The 13,887-nt window shown below is 35.8% G+C and overlaps 1 protein-coding gene across 2 annotated transcripts in view; it reads right to left on the bottom strand.

The window, feature by feature from the left end:
• Positions 1-13,887, bottom strand: part of LOC106713840 (protein N-terminal asparagine amidohydrolase) — a 60,660-nt gene that overhangs the window by 14,715 nt on the left and 32,058 nt on the right. For both annotated transcript variants that reach the window (XM_045680156.1, XM_014506723.2), the window contains one exon: positions 6,737-6,797. The gene's annotated coding sequence lies outside the window, so the exon portion shown is untranslated. The remainder of the gene's footprint in view (positions 1-6,736; positions 6,798-13,887) is intronic.

Raw genomic sequence — 13,887 nt, 5'->3', positions numbered from 1 at the left:
AAATGTTACAAATAGAATTCATAAATAGGTAACAGCAGTTTCTTTTAAAATCTTTCGAATCTAAATTCAATAGTCAATTATAAAAAATAAAAAAACTTATGCCATGTTAAATAAGTCAACAATATATGGGTCTAACCATAAAAAAATAAGCAAATCATTAAAATACGCATAATAGAAAACATACTCCGTGATTATAGTTAATTACTTCCTATATAATACGACATAGACATAATAAACACAGAGAGTAGCAATAAAAATTCAATCTCAATACGCATCATTTCTCTGGAACGGGCAGTTTGCATACAGATTACCACAACATAATATGATACCAAGACCAATGTCTATTACCCTGTCGCAATCGCAACACATTGTGATTTACACTGTGAACATATTGTAAATATAATATGAATAAATTTTTGTGATGCACCAACTTGCGTCATGTTTGTCAGGAAATTATGTTGAAGAAGGTTGTCATCAACTTTTTGATTTATACATCTAAAAACTTGGGTATTGGTTGGGAAAAGTTCACAATGAGCAGCAGAAAGACTAACCCATGAGTTTTTTTTTTAAACGAAAGTTATCAATGTCTTTCAAAAGGCTTAAAGAGTGTATAATTTTTGCAAAGAATAAAGTCTTATTAAAACTAAATACCATGGTAACGGTAACTTTACGAGAAATCGTGCTTTTGAATAGCACTGACAGAATTTCATGTTAGCATTATGCGTGCATGTCCGGCCGCGGAAGAGCAATCACAAATAGATTCTCATCATTTGATACGCCTCTTACAAATATATTCCGAGCTCCATTACAAACTAATATTTTATTATTTTAATCTTACTAATACTATAAATGCGAATGTTTAGATGGATGAATGAATGGATGGATAGATGGATGTTTGTTTGAAGGTATCTCCGGAACGGCTCAACAGATCTTGATGAAATTTGGCACAGATGTAGAACATAGTCTGGAAGAACGTATGAGTTACATAAGTGTTTTTTTTAATTGCGCGAACCTAGTCGCGGGGACAGTTAGTTCTCTAAAAAAATGAAACACGGCGAATTATTTATTTTTACGGGAAATGAATCATTATTCCAATCTCCGAATGGAATTAGGCATATTTAAGAGCAATTTTTCTCTTAAAGTTTTTCTTTTATAAAAAGAGGAGAACCTATCAAAGAAGAATCGTAAGTCTGTTCCCGAGGCGTTCCCGTTCCCTCTCTCTGTTCTCCCTATTGTCGACTTATATAACGTCACAAAGTATAGGATAAAGACAAGGAGATGATGTCCCATTTATGGCTTTTGTAAACTACTAGCTGTTGGCCACGACTTCGTCCGCGCGGAATTAAAAAAAACTTAGTAGCGTATGTGGTATTGCAAACTATATTTTACATTTATGGCAAATTTCAGCGAGATCCATGCAGCCGTTCTGAAGATACATTTTACAAACAAACATTCACCCATACATTCAAACATTCGCATTTATAATTTTAGCAAGATCTTTTTGTTCAGCAGGTAGACTCAAGAAGATTGTGAAAAGAAGAACATTTGAGTGATAACAATGAGAAGACAGTGATTCTAAAAATGGAAACTATAAAAAATGTTTATTAGATATAGACCGATAATGAACCAGTACATGCGTATATCTCTATGCATTATGTGGATGCGTTCAGCATAGGAACGTATAATTGAGCTTGGCTTACAGGGGGCGGGTCTGGACATTGTCGGTAGATGGCGCGATAAAACTGGCAAGGATTTGCGATACGGGATAGGCATGAACACCTCGTATTGAAGATATTACCTTTATAAATTATAGCTTTTGTCCGTAACTTGGTCTACGCAGAATTTAAAAAGAACAATGTATAGCGTTACTCGAGACTATGTTATACTCGTATATCTGAGCCAAATTTCAAAAAACATACTTATCTTACGAGAGCTGTTCATATTTCCGGAATTATAAGTAGCATATGTATTCTTTCAGTCTTGGTTCTATAGTTATGGCAAGTTTCATCTAAGTCAGGGATTTCCAAAGGGTTATTGAACTTAAAGCATTGCTAATTCTAACCTAAGTCAGAATGAAAAATAATAATAATAATTGATCTTAAAAGTAGGTAATTTGACCATGGGGTCTGTGGTAACGGTAAAAAAAAAGGGTCACTCCTCTAAAATAGTTTGGGGATCCTTGATCTAGATCCTTGCAGCCGTTTTTCAGATATCTTCCAACAAACATTGATCCATCTACATCCAAACACTGTCATTTATGGATTTTTATTTGAAAGTATCTCCGAAACAGCTGAACGGATCTTGATGAAATTTAGCATAGATGTAGAACATAGTGTGGAACAACACATAGGCAAGTAGCTTATGTGTTTTTTTTTAATTCCGCGCGGACGGAGTCGCGGGCGACAGCTAGTGTATAAAACAGTCCTTCAATCACTAAAATGACTGTGTCCAATACATAGACCGAAATTGCTGATTACTCAAGCTGTATTAATCTTTAGCAGATTACCCTTCCGAGAACTCCACTCGTAGATTAGCCAGCAATAATTACATCTCCAAACATACTAAGAATCGTAGAAACCGTTCCTCTCTAACATACAACTGTGTCCATTTGAGTAAATGAGATAGAACGATCGCGATAAGTCGAATTGGACGAGTCAGATCGAGATCAGTATGCGGTCGGAGATAATAGTATTACAAACGTCTCATTATTTATTGCAATAGTTTGTGAGACACGAGAAATGTTTATTAGCCGTGTAATGAACTTAGTTGCGCAAGCGCAGTCTGCGTGCAGAATATTGAAAATCATAATGCGAACTCATAAGAAAACATTGTTCAAACTATATATCTATCTATATATCACGACCTTAAAAGTGAAATAGGTTAAAAAATTATATTGAAACGAAAAAAAGAAACTATTTAAATCACCAATTTCATTATTAAAATACAAGCGATCGTATATGTAGTGTATGGCTATAATGTGGGTAGTCTAATATAATGTACCGTCTCATTATGTGTGAATAAAGCAGTCCAAAACCAACCGTCGTTTCACTCACACATCCCAGACATTACACTGGCGACGAGGATTTTTTTTAAATATCAGTGAACCCGTATAAAGTTTCGCGAGAAGGGCGTGAATCGGCGTAATAAGTGGACGACATTGTTTATTTAGCAAGAAATGTAAACATTGCCACGCATATCCGGACAACGATTTGGGTGCTGTGATGAGATCTTTGTGCATCACGACGTCGGGAACACCAGACTATAGGAAAGGATGTGGAGAGTTCGTGGAACCCTTGTTTGATCGCAAAGAGGGCGGTGGAGACGGTGGTTGCGTCGATGACGGCCAGGCGCAAGGCGGAGGCAGCCGAGAGAGGCGGCTAGCATGCGGCGTCGGCTCAGGGACTCAGACAGGGCGCAGGCGGCCAGAAGCGGTGGGCAGAAGGCTTGTGCTGTGGCGGCGGCGGAGCGCTTGCAGGCGATGCGGGAAGGAGAAACCCGCTGGCTGGGTGCAAAAAGTGGGGCATGTGGCCCGTCGGGTTAGTGTACTGAGTACAGTAAAAATTGTGTATAGTTTAGTTTTTTTTTAGTAAGATTTTAGTGAATTTTTAGATTCTTAAATATTAAGTGAGAGTAATTACGTATTGTCAAAATTGTAAAAAGGTGTATAATTTCGGTAATGTAAAGGTTATGTAAATATTTGCGTTAATTATTTCATGTAATTTGTATATTATTCATTGTTCAGTAGATATTTTGGATCATACAATGTAAAAAAAAATATAACGGTGGAATTCAAAGATGACGTTTCGTGACGATGTATAATGCAATCGCGCAAAGTGTGAGTGCGAGCGAGACGGTCGCGTTGCATTTGACTTGCGTGGGAGCAGACAGCCGCGTCAATAGTTAGACGTGTTTACTAACGAATCTTACAAAAATAAAATGTTTTGTGTTAATATACTTTTAGAAATTACTGTTGTTATGGGATAATTAAAGTTATTGTTAATTGTTGTAAATTTTAAAAATGATACTATAGGTTTTGTTATAAAACATCACCGAGTTTCAGCAAATGTCGTCTGTTACCGTTCGTGTTGAAACACCGTAGGTTTGAGAAACGGATAGTTTTATGTTATTTTAGTAAAGTGGTAATTATAAATTTTGAATATGGTTGTGTATTTAACTATGTATATGTCAGCCGTGTAGATCAGGTCGTTCTTGGTGATATGTTTTACAGGGGATTGCGGTGATACATACGAGGTCACTGGGCAACATGGTTCTGCGGAGGCAGGTCATACACAGTCGCGATAGGCGATGTGGCCCTCTTGAGGCACAGGCGACAGAGCACACCCTGTTGCTGTAGGCAACATGGCTCTGTCGAAGAAGAGGTAGCAATGGTGACCTGATCGCGGTATGCGACATAACTCTGCGGAGAAGGCAGAAGTGAGAGAGCACACTGGTCGCGGTAGGCGACGTGGCTCTGTTGTGGAAGAGGTGACAGATGGTCAACCTGGTCGCGGTTAGGCGACGTGGCTCTTCTGGGAAGGCGGAAAGGAGAGAGCACACTGGTCGCGGTAGGCGACGTGGCTCTGTTGTGGAAGAGGTGACAGATGTTCACCTGGTCGCGGTTAGGCGACGTGGCTCTTCTGGGAAGGCGGAAAGGAGAGAGCACACTGGTTGCGGTAGGCAAAGTGGCTCTGTTGTGGAAGAGGTGAAAGATGGTCACCTGGTCGCGGTAGGTGACATGACTCTGCGGAGAAGGCAGAGCTGACAGGGCTCGCTCGTTGCTGTAGGTAACGTGGCTCTGACAAGGAAAGGGTGGCAGATAGCCTCCTGGTCGCGGTAGGTGACATGGCTCTTCTGGACAGGCAGAAGTGAGAGATCACTCTGGTCGCGGTAGGCGACGTGGATCTGCTGTGCAAGAGGTGGCAGAGGTCTCCAGGTCGAGGTAGGCGACATAACTCTGCGGGGAAGGCAGAGTAGGTAGTGCACATGGGTAGCTGTGGGCGAAGTGGCACTGTTGAGGACAAATTGGTAGGGTACGTCAGGTCGCTATAGGCGACGCGGCTCTGCCGAGGAAGAGATGGTGGAGATGTCGTAGCTGTAGGCAACGTGATGCTGCCACAAGGGTGACAACCGATGCGTTGGGTTACCTGTGGCCTCTTGGTTTTGGTGAGAGTGGACCGGGACACCGGGCGCGCCATTACTTTAGGCGTTTATGGACGAACTGGCAAAGGCCAGGTCGTCTTCGTTTTTTTTTGTATAAAGTTTGTATAAAGGTTGTTTAAAGGTGTTATTGTTTTAATCTTTGGAAAATGTTTGTCATTTCTCGATTCAACTGTATGACATAATTGGTTTTAAGTGAAGAAAATAGGTTGTATTATTCCTTGTTTTTTTTTAAAAATTGTTACTAAATTATTTTTGTTAGTGTTTCAAAGTTCTAAATGGGATGAATATTGTAATCATACTTTTGGTATTAAAATTCATTAATAATTTAGCTGCAACATATACATTCTTTGGACGTTTTGATGTTTGACTCGACTTTTAATATTTAATTTGTAATTATCCATGTGAGAGGCTGACAATGTTTATTCCATACTATTGTTTTTGAGATTTTGTATATTTAGTTTAATATGCATTTTTGCAATTTTTTTTAAAGGGGGAGATGGTGTAGTGTATGGCTATAATGTGGGTAGTCTAATATAATGTACCGTCTCATTATGTGTGAATAAAGCAGTCCAAAACCAACCGTCGTTTCACTCACACATCCCAGACATTACAGTATAATTAAATATAAAAACACGCAAGTCACCATCACAATGCAAAATTACTTTTATAATTGTGTCCGAACGATGTTCCTTATTTATTAACGAGTCTTAATTATAGCGTGGCGAAATACCGTAATGAGGCGACTCGACACAATAATAAAAAAATAAAATAAAATACAATATGGGGTATCTTGTTAAATTTTATAATGAACCTATTATCAATAAATATCCAAAATTAATGTAGACATAGACAGACGTCTAGACAGACCATTTTGATCGGGAAGCATTACATGCAAAAACTCTCAACAATCGTTCGTATACATTGTATTCCTTAAATATATTAACAGCCACTCTCAAAGACATTAAGTGGTCTAAGTTAAGTCTAATGGAGAACCTTAGAAGAAATTTTTCATACCAAAACTAATCTAAGGGGGACAATTTAACTCTAAGTGCGGAAGAACCTCTTCTCATAGACGCAACCGACAAATTAGTTACAGCAGGAAGATATTTGCCAAGGCAGAGTAGACTTAAGCTCTCAGCTCCCTCAAATCAAGTCTAAGACACTCTTCTGTATAAGGCAGATTAATAAGATAAAGTTTGTCCGAGCTCCAACTATTTATAGATTTTATATGACAGCCTTAACGTAGGCACGGATCATGATCCATCTGAACCGTTAAAGACTGAATAAAACCCGTTCGACATGAAACGAGAGCCGATACTTTATAGGCAATAAACAGTGGTATTTACACGAGCGGAGCAGGGGCTAGCTGTTAGTTTTTATGACGTAATTGCAACCACATTAAAACATTTTAAAACGTTGAAAGAATTTTTATTATTAACCAAATAAAATCTAACAATGTATAAACGTCTTTAGACGATACTAATAACAAATCTTAACTCATTGGCATTTAGGTGCGATGTTCAACAATTTTAATATTTTAAAAATAATTTCTATATTCAAGGTCAAGAATACTTACATTTATGTCACATGTGTTTCACACAAACTTATCCATGCGGCTTGGATTTGCAGTAGTCTACCTGTAAACAAAAATTTGTCATTTAATTTATTTGTCATGGTACATTCGTAGACATGGTAAATCTTTAAATTCCGATTGTAAATTCCAACATAGAAGGAGGATCAACAGTCGCTTAAATACTGTATCGTGGACAAAAAGTATCAATGATCGATTTATTATGCACGTACTAAGAGTGAACGGCCCAAAACGATGACCATGTTTCTAGAATCCATGGAGCTCTAAACAATTTGTTGATTGGATTCGCAACAAAAATCACAAGACCACAAATCTTTACTTTAACCTATCTATAAAAACTAAGTAATTAAAATGCAATTTACTACATATTAGAAAGGGGTTATACAAGTTTTATTGCACAATAAATCAGTTGATGTAAAATAATAACTCCTAAAACATCCGTAGATACCATTAAAATTCTACAAGACAATAAAACAGAAAGCTTCAATATTTCAGCGCAATCTCGACTAGAGCCTAGGGTAGTAAATTCCGTCGTTCGAATATTTCTATATTTCATTATTGCAATGAACGAGATGAGCCGATATCTTCATTACGGACGGAATCGACGCAATAATTACGACCTCGCCGGACCAACTATGAAATTAATTCCGGACGGAGCTCAGTGAAATAGTGCATCGCTTTACGTCGGAATATTATTAATGAAGCCAATGCCGACGGTACGGCGCGTCGTAAAATTCAATATGTGCACCAAAATATATCATACGCAACGTAAGAAAATTATGATGGATTTAACAGAAAAGATTTCACAAACATAAAATCAATGCGTAAATATTTGCTCATGTTATTGTTATGATCAATTTATTAGGAAAAAACTAAATATGCAAATAAACATGAAAGTAATTTTAGCATTTTCAGAGGGAAAAAAATGTCTTTTCAATTCATGTCTAATGTCACGAATTTTAACATCATATTAAATTGAAATTCCGCAAACTGCGCTGTGTTTATTTAATGTTAAGTTTATCTTAAAGCATCAGAAGGATGTTTATTTTATCAACCGCATATGTAATTTTTATGGACTGTTATAATAAAAATGATTTATTCAAAAGCAAAATAAAAACGAAATTAGAAAGTCTTATCGGTGCGTAGATAACGATTTATCGGAAACAGTTTATTTTCGGTGAGTCAAACAGTGTATTGTTGATAAAATACGTTTCGAGTGTATTACTTATCAGGCACTCATAAATTTTACAAAAACCTCCATTATATTTATGTACGGCAGTGAGAATTGTAAAAAAATCTCCGTCCGCAACTAAGCGCGTTATCTTTATACCGAGAAAGGAAAAAAATGACAGAAACGCGACAGTTCAACATAATGTTATTTGTAAATAAACACCACACACCACTTGACTTTACAGACAGATGTTTAATTTATGCTTCGGTTCAAAATTATTTTTGCGTTTATTTGTTTTAAGTACAATACAAATTATATGTTTTGTTATACAATTATTGTTGATTTTTTCTTGCAAAAGCAGTCAATGCAGTAATTTTTACATCAAAAATCATAGTTATTGGAGGATTATTATGATATCTAGTGGTGGTCTGATCACGAATTTGTGTGACCCCGTTGGATTCAGAATAGTTTGTAGAATCAACACGAAGAATATTATTGAGTAATTTGTACCGATTGCTCGGTGGTCGGGTATCGACGGGCCGGGGCCGAATCACAGCAATTCCCTCGTGTATTATTACGTTTTTGTAAAATTACACGTTACGGATGTACAACGTGTGTTTATGGAAAAGTTTGAGAACAGCTTTCAGTACGTGTTATTTCGTTTATTTTTAACGAAATTCAAGTATGAAAGTAATTGCTCACTAATTTTTAATATTCGATAGTACGCCATTAATGCAATCACTACTCATGTACAGATGTAAAAAAAAATATTAACAATAACATATTTTAGTATATAAACTCGAACCTGGATAAGCGAGAGTCATTGTACGGTCCCGATAGACAACCTCCATAAGCGAGGAACTCGGGTTAGAGAGGATCTCTATCAGCGGAAATTTTGCGATCTCTTGGACTCGCTCTTATCCAGGTTTTACTTTACATAAATCAACAACAACATTAAAGAAACATCATCCCTTCTAAGCTTTCTTCTTACTAATTAATGAAAGATATGCAAAAGCAATCAATTGTGAACATTTATCAAGACATCTAAATTCATCGACTACTTATGTTAGAAAGTTGTTTCAAGGTACACACATACAGATGCGATGGTCAATAGATCATTAGCAATAAATGAGACAATATTGTTGATCCGTTCGTTTGAGACCCTGGCGTATGATGCTTTGTCGTTAATCATGTTCACTGCGCCCAGTATACTTAGATTACGATACGTTGCTTCACTCTATGTACGCTTGTTTCATACTAGCTTTTGCATGAAGTTTCACCTAAACGCATTTTATTTTTTACTCGGCATCTAAATGTTATAACGTTATGTTAACTTTTTATAACCTTATCTTCGATCTTGAGATAGATTTTCTTGGGATTCTTATTCGAAGTTGACAGATAACAGAATGTGCAAGATAGCTATGACCAAGGTGCGCTTTTACTTACCCGGAAACAAACAAATGCATACAAATAGTTATAGGAAACATAATTTTGTAAGCGCACAATCTTACTAATATTATAAATAGGAATGTTTTGATGGATGAATGGATGTTTTTTTGAAGGTAACCCGAGAATGGCTAAAGGGATCTCACAGTAATTTTGCATCAAGGTAACACATAGGTTACTAAGTTTTTTTTAATTTCGTGCGGACGGAGTCGCGAGCGAAAGCTAGTTGTTACTAAATAATAGATCTATTCGTAAACAGTACAGTCATTTCAAGCATTACAACTCAACATATTCTAATAACAAAAAAGAAAGAATTAAAGAAGGCATTCAATAGTGAAATCACGGCCGACACTCGTGATGTCATTTAGAGTTTAATTTGAAAGCGGAGACAAGGAAACACGAAATTATATAGGACCCTTACTAAGCATAAACAAACAAACGTGTTTAACTAAGAGGTATACTAAAGTGACCATTTTTTTTGCCAAAGCGGGACATCTGCGACAGTTGTAAAAAACTGTTTTACAAATTCTTTTGTTATAAGAAATAGGATAACACAGAAAAATCAAAGCACTAAAGAAGAAAATAGTTTTAAAAGGATGTAAGGAGTGGTATGATTTCAAAGTCTATTTTTGTATTTTCTGCTGAACATGATTTATTTTATATTTATCTTCGTAATCAAAATAGCTTTCAGCACTGTGCCATTCAACTTTTATATCTTGTCCATATTTTATTTATTTGAGAAAAATCTCTTTAAAATTATCGTTTGATATGTTTGCAAAAGCGGTACTATGTTGGCTTCGCTGGGGACGCCGGGACAGACTGGTTGAAAGCGGGACTGTCCCTCCCAAAGCGGAAACTATGGTTACGTTAAGTATACAGTAAGGGTATGAAATAATCTTTTAATTACACGTATACAATTAAATAAATGTCAATAAAATAATGGTTAAATATCAACAATATTTTTTTAGTATATCATTATAGTGGTCGTAAAATATTTCAACTTCTTAAAGCAATATAAAAATATAAAACTATAGATCAAGCACATATATGAACATCATACAAAGGCAAAATGTTTTTGTGTACAAGGCATTCTAAAGACAAAATATTTGCAGACGTTGCAAAAGAAAGTGCGATTGTATCTGTATTGCCGAGACAGGCATCCGTGTATTCTCGCATACCAGCATTTCACATGCACCACGCATCACTTGGACAATTCAAGATATTTATTTCATACACGACACATTTACACATACAACCACCTACTATATTTTGTTCATTCTTATAACAGCTAAAAATTACATTAGTTTCAAAAACTACATTATATTTCTTAAATAGGTAAAAGGATCTGAAGATTGTCTCTGTATAAAACTGTCATTATCTTTAATTAAACAGAGATAACAATATGCTTTAAACGGTGATTTCGGTTTCAGAAATCCATCGTAAATAATAAACAAAATTCCATTCAGGTAAGCAATTTCAAGGTTAAACAACAAATGTGAATCAAACATTCGATCGGATACATTAAACGGCATCTCATCCAATCTTCAACCACTTAAATCTGCGCGTACGTGTATCCGAACGGTTTGCGATTGAAATGACATCAGTAAATCGATTGAATTGACAGGCAGGTCGTTCATCTCGTCAGCAAACGACTGCTGGATGGTGTATTGAAACGTCACCAGAGATAAGATCGGACGTCGTTAGTTTGTAGGACTCACGTGCGGTAACTCCGCTTATCAGGTGGGGGCGGCCGCATTAGCTATTCAGTTATGCCAACTATCTGATTGGGAAGCCTTTCACGTATCCATTGTAGATGAAAGGAAGAGCTACAATGTTGTGGTTAAAGAAATAATAGACGATGCGAGATGGAAAGATGGCGTTGACAATGGCATTTTTAAATTGTTATGATGCTCTTTTAACTTTTGACATTACTATGTATTTTATCTTAAGACTTTCTTGTTAAATATAGATTACTATCAGCTATTGCTTGTTATCTAACAAATCAAGATAAAAAATGCATTAAGTTATCGCGTCCAGTTTATTAGTTCTCGTTTTTTGTTGGTGTGAAAAAATTTAGTCAACTTGTCTTTTAGCAATAAGTGCGTCACTGCCAAGTTTTTTTCTTATTGAATTACTATTAATAGTTTATGTAAAAACTACTCACTCGGTTTAATGTGGTATGAAGAATGCTTTCATTTCTTTAAGAAGTATGAAGTGAATGTTAATTTAAATGAAAGCAGAATACAGCAGTAACCAAGAGTTTCTGAGTCCAAAATCCGTATTAAAAACATATTGTTATCTCTGTTTTGTCAAAGATATTGACAGGGATGACGATATTTTTTATATAGATATTTTGTTCTTATAGATCAACGGCTGTAGTCATTATATTAGAATAGTTTAGGATGAACTTAATATGTATTCAGCTATCCCTAAAGTTTCATAATGCAAAGGTACACCTTCAAAGCAATTCAAACAACTACGTTGCAATGTTTACAAAATTGTATCCATTATTATTTAAATCATCCTGACACATAACTCTTTCATCCGGCATGAAAATGGGCTAAGAGACGTCGCGGATAGACGTTTATCAAGATGTATACTCTACGACGATAAACTCACAAACTCGTGATCCATCAATAAGAAGTAAAAGAGTGTTCGTCGCGGGAGGGTGTAAGAACCGACTCAGACGCATCTTCAGTTCGAATAAAGACTCGTTACGCTGCCGGGACTATGAATGATGGATGACCGTTGCCAGCATGCTGTACTACACTGATTCCATGATCAATTCCAACCAAAATCGATCTCTATCATAGGCACTGAAGGTTCAGGTTCTTGTGGTCGTTAAATGACAAGTTGTGGTTGAAGCTTGCGTGCATTGTGCATGATTGACAAGTCCGTGTCGATGTTATCGTCCGTCATAAATAACACCGCCACCACTAGTTAGTACACATTCATTGCTCTATCGTTTATCTGAGAAAATAATGGCAGGACATCGCCAAATACAAGTGTACATTATAAAACATTACCTGAAATATAATCCGAATGACTTTAGATCAGTAGAATGTCAAAGGTGACTTCTGCATACTTGTTGGGAATCAATAATCACAATTTAAATGATAAACAGGGCTTTGGTTTAATTAGCTATTAAGTGACTCTAGTACCTATTACAGTGAGCATTTCAGTAACAGAAGATTTTGAAGTGAGACAGAAGGAATAGAAGGAAAATTAAAACTGTAACTACCGATGTATTTGAAGGCACTTTCTTATGCATTGTACCATTTATTAACTAAGCAAAATGCAGCAGTAAGATTATTATCAGTTTAAAATTTAGAAACCAAATTCAATATAATCGAGTACCAATTTATAATACACATGATTGTTAACATATAATCGCGTAGAAAACCTATAAATTATTAACAACAGCGCTGACATTTCTCTAAGAACAACTCCACTTATCCACGGGATATAACGATGTTAATTTAAAAGCATAAATAGTGGCTTGACAGTAGAAAGTATAGACATGTCGCTACCTTTACTTACCAAGTCAGACTTATAAATGATACTGCTTCAGAATTAATTATCAACAAATCATGTCTAACATTTACAAATGCACTGAACATGGTCGTACAAGTAATGTGCGCTTGCGACATACTGTGCAATAAAGCTATCCATTATTACTACACGATGTATCGTCACATTAGCACAAAGACGACGAATTTATGAGTTAAATAATCATAGACAGTTGATCAACAAGTAAGTAGATTGGGAAGACACCCAAAAACAGTACACGGTAATATTTATAATGTTGACACATGTCAGTTATTTGGTGATGGTTAAAGATGGTTTGAGAACTAGCAACAGCATCTATCTGACAAGCAAAATAACCTACTAATGAAATGTCTTAGCCGAAAACGTCGTATAATAATAATAATAATAAATCAACATCTATACAACACTTTATAGATCTATTGACTGAAATTGAGTCGATGACCAAATGATTGCGATTCACATAATTTAAAGACTTCATATGGACAAAAAAAAATTAAACCAGCCTGACTATAATAATTAATTGTAAATTTGAATGTGTCCGCAGGTACAAGGACATTGTCAACGAAGTGGCATTCATTTAAAACTTGACACCGTGAGCAATTAAACTTCGATTATATTGCACTCAAGGAACTAAGGCAGGATTCTTAGTGTGTTAAAACCTCATTTCTTTGATTAAACTCTATTAAGTTTTGATTTCATTAACTCAGTTACTTAGCATCAAATATCAATTTTGTCAATTTGTCAATGACATTTTCTTTCAAGGTTCCAACACATTTACCCAACACTTAACTAGTACTTACACTTGCTTATTATTTAGCATCATCATTATACTACTAAATTGGGGCTTTTTTAATCTATAAAACACGCCAATCCTCTTTAACTTTAGTTTCTTTTGAGGTATCTTAATCGTAATTTCTATAAACTTTATCTCATCACTACAAATTCCGTACATTATCTAAAATATCTAGAG

Source organism: Papilio machaon, chromosome 12, assembly GCF_912999745.1.
Source record: "Papilio machaon chromosome 12, ilPapMach1.1, whole genome shotgun sequence".
In the NCBI taxonomy this organism is placed as follows: domain Eukaryota; kingdom Metazoa; phylum Arthropoda; class Insecta; order Lepidoptera; family Papilionidae; genus Papilio; species Papilio machaon.
Note: the sequence above shows the minus strand (reverse complement) of the source record. Positions and strands in the feature narration are given on the sequence as shown.